The following is a 3,742-nucleotide window of genomic DNA, read 5'->3' on the forward strand; positions in this document are numbered from 1 at the left end:
AGTCTCCTCAATTCTTCCACCTCCCCAGGAAATGTTGGGACAGGTTATTCCTCACTTCTTGCCACTCATCACTCACTACTCCCTGAAGCCTGGAAGATGGTACTGGCATGTGTGAAAGCTAGCTAGTTGTTGGCTACTGGTATTTGTTGATTACTGATGATAGTTGATAACACATGTTATGCCCTTTGTCTTTCTTTTTTCGAATACAATCTAAATGTACATCAACTGGTGGACAAATAAACAAAGTGTGTTTTGTTTTGTTTTGTTTTTCCCACACAATGGAATACTACTCAGCAACAAAAAGAAATATTGACACATGCTACAGTGTGGATAAACCTTGAAAACATTATCATATATGAAAGAAGCCACACACAAAAGACCACATACTGTACTTGCTTTGGCAGCACATATACTAAAAATTGAAACAATACAGAGACTATCATGGCCCCCACAAAAGGATAACATGCAAATTCATAAAGCACTTCATATTTTTTCATGACAATGGCAAAAATAGTATAATATGTAAATGCATCAAAATAGCACATTTTACATCTTAAATTTACAGTGTTGCACATGAAATGTATTTAATTTTAAAAAGACCACTTATTGTATTATTCCATTTTATGAAATGTCCAGAGTAGGCAAATCTTTAGAGATAGAAAGTGATTTAGCTAGGACTGTGGGTATACGTGAAAGGTGGGTTTGAGAGGTAAAGGCTAATAAGCACTGAATTTCTTCTGAGAGTGATGAAAACATTCTAAAATTAGAGCACACTGTGCCTTTTGTCTTTCTGTAAAGGAAGCTATCCACAAGCTGAGCATATTTCCCAGTCTCCTGCTGTGATGTATAAGGTTCCTACGGTCCTCTTGAATGTCCATCTGTAACAGGGCTCAGTTCCTAGAAGAGGAATTGAGAATCCTTATTCTGACTTCAACGTCAGACTTCTAACAGTTAAATATAAGAAATAAAGTGGATTATGTGTTTTAATGTTTACCCAGTTCCTATATGTTGGTTGGCCTATAATCTGGTGGGCAGGAAGGCAAAATTATAAGGTTCCTCCAAATTTCAGCAGGTTTTCTTTCTTCTGATGGTTACAAGAACACTTTGTTTTCCTTAGCACAAGGCATATTATATCTGGAGCTGAAACCAATCAGCTAGAGCTGAAAGTAATTGTAGGGAGCATGCAGTGAATGGCTCAATTCATAGAAAACTCAGGTCTAGATATTTTAAGTGATTTTCTACGGTCATAGATCTACTTGGAGGAAGAACTGTGGCAAGAATTGAAGTCTACTGATACTTCAGGCTATTTGTCATATATTCTGACTTCTCAATAAATATGTACTTACTAAATAAATAAATGTAACACTAAAAATATAATAACATTCCCTGGTTTGTCAGATGGTAGAGTCTGCCTGCAATATTGAAGATCTGGGTTCTATCCCTGGGTCAGGAAGATCCTTTTGAGAAGGGAATGGCAACCCACTTCAGTATTATTGTCTGGAAAATCCAATGGACAGAGGAACCTGGCAGGCCCCCATTCATGAGGTCGCAATGAGTCGGACATGACTGAGTGGCTAAGCATATACATTAGCCTATTTACAGGATACTGTCATATGAATGCATTAGACCTTAAGAGAATAGAGCATTTTAGTACTAATGTCACTTCCAGAACACTTTCTGGAGTTCAATGTCAGCAGTATTATACTTCATAACTGCCTCTTGATAATAAAGGGAATTAAAGTGGACTTACAAAAAAGGAGCAAGAAAAGTGGACTATTTCATCAAATGATTCATATTTATTTGGGGAAACCAGCCGGCAAACAAACCAGCACATTACCAAAAATACAGCACTGGTTATAGCAGAGTTTCAGGGGTAGGTCAGGCAATCAGAAGTGGGTAGACAGGGGAATCTCTCTAGAGAAACTGAAAAGGCATTGCAGATCCTTGAGTCTATCTGTAGAGGTGGTTAGATGGCTAAAGGCAGCTTAGTAGACAGGATAGATAGAAGCCAGGGAGCAGGGGTGGGAAGGTTTTTGGAAACAGGGTAAGGAGAGGGATCTTGTAGATGAATGCTGGAGAAGAAAATGAGTGGGTGGGTGTCCTCGAGCTCCCCAGTTAAGGTGAGATGAATAGATTTATTGCTCAATCAGTGGTGTACACATATTTGAAAAGGAATCATTTGGTGTACATCACTTTTTTAAATTAATATTTTATTGGTGCATAGTTGCTTCACAATTTTGTGCTAGCTTCTGCTGTACAGCAAAATGAATCAGTTGTATGTAGACATATACCCCCTCTTTTTGAGATTTCCTTCCCATTTAGGTTACCACAGAGCTCCGAGTAGAGTTCCCTGTGCTATGCAGTAGATTCTCATTAGTTGCCTGTTTTGTACATAGTGCCAATAGCGTATATACATCAATTCTAATCTTCCAATTCATCCCACCTCCCTCCCCTCTGCCTTGGTGACAACTTGTTCTCTACATCTGTGTCTTCTATTTCTGCCTTGCAAATAAGATCACCTATATCGTTTTTCTAGATTCCACATATATGCATTAATATGCAATATTTGATTTTTTCTTTCTGACCTACTTCATTCTGTGTGACAGTTTCCAGATCCATTCACATCTCTACAAATGATCCAACTCCATTCCTTTTTAGGGCTGAGTAACATTCCATTGGATATATGTACCACACATTCTTTAGCCATCCATCTGTTGATGGACATTTAGGCTGCTTTCATGTCTTGGCTATTGTAAATAGTGCTGCAATGAATGTTAGGCCACATGTATCTTTTTGAATTACAGTTTTCTCTGGGTGTATGCTGAGTAGTGGGGTTTCTGGTCTCATAATATTTACCCTGAATTTACAATGTATATTAGCTCTCCCATATCTTCTAAAGCTTGCCAGTGTTTCGGTTTACTTCATTTCCCATCAGTATACACTATTTGAATCAAAAGGCAGCTTCTCTTTATCCTATATAATTCTCCTCCTCCTTCCCATCACCTCCCTTTAACACTTTCATCATAGTTTTCCTTCAAATGTTGCTTATCTTCCCTTAATTTACCACAAGACTCAACCAAGCTGACCTTTACTACACAGTTCAAATGTAACCTCATAAATAAGCTTCATCTGTTTCTTCCTCCTATGAACTCTTCTAACATGTAGCTATAACGTGTGTGTGTACTTGTGTGTGTATTTTTAGATTTATTATTCCCACTAAATTTGTCATTTCTCAAAGGAAAGACCCAAGTAATTTAACTCTGTATTTGTCAGAGCAGCTAGTGGGCAGACTGTCCAAGACTTGTGACTTCTGTATGAAGGTTTTTCTTCCTCTTAGCAATAGTTGAGGCTTTAAGTGCACCTCATTATGGAGAGGCACCATTTTGGATTCAGTGCATAGGAGAAAAACATATTGTCTTTGCTTTTTTTTCTAGAAACAGATGAAAGAGGGAGAGATGACAATTCAATAGTTCCTCATGATATTAACACAGTTGTATTAGTAACAGTGATATCAAGAACTAGCATTAATATAGCCTCTTTCCATCCTTAAGAGCTATGTAGTTGCAAACACTACCTCATATGGAGTTTCAAAATGACCTAGATGCATGAGAGTTATACTTTTTAAAGTAGAAACAGGCATCTCAAATATTACAAATGGTTTGTTTACAAGTGAATCATTCTTCATCAGGAACCTAAATCAAATCCTCTGACTCCAGTATGGTAAAACAAACTACCTTTCCCC

The 3,742-nt window shown here is 37.6% G+C and overlaps 1 non-coding gene across 1 annotated transcript; it reads left to right on the forward strand.

Moving 5' to 3' along the window:
- The first annotated feature begins 388 nt into the window (after nucleotides 1–388).
- Nucleotides 389–493, forward strand: LOC138443014 (U6 spliceosomal RNA). The gene has a single exon (XR_011257946.1). It is a non-coding gene; the product is annotated as a U6 spliceosomal RNA (small nuclear RNA).
- The last annotated feature ends 3,249 nt before the right edge of the window (nucleotides 494–3,742 follow it).

Source organism: Ovis canadensis, chromosome 6 (genome assembly GCF_042477335.2).
Source record: "Ovis canadensis isolate MfBH-ARS-UI-01 breed Bighorn chromosome 6, ARS-UI_OviCan_v2, whole genome shotgun sequence".
Taxonomy (NCBI): Eukaryota; Metazoa; Chordata; class Mammalia; order Artiodactyla; family Bovidae; genus Ovis; species Ovis canadensis.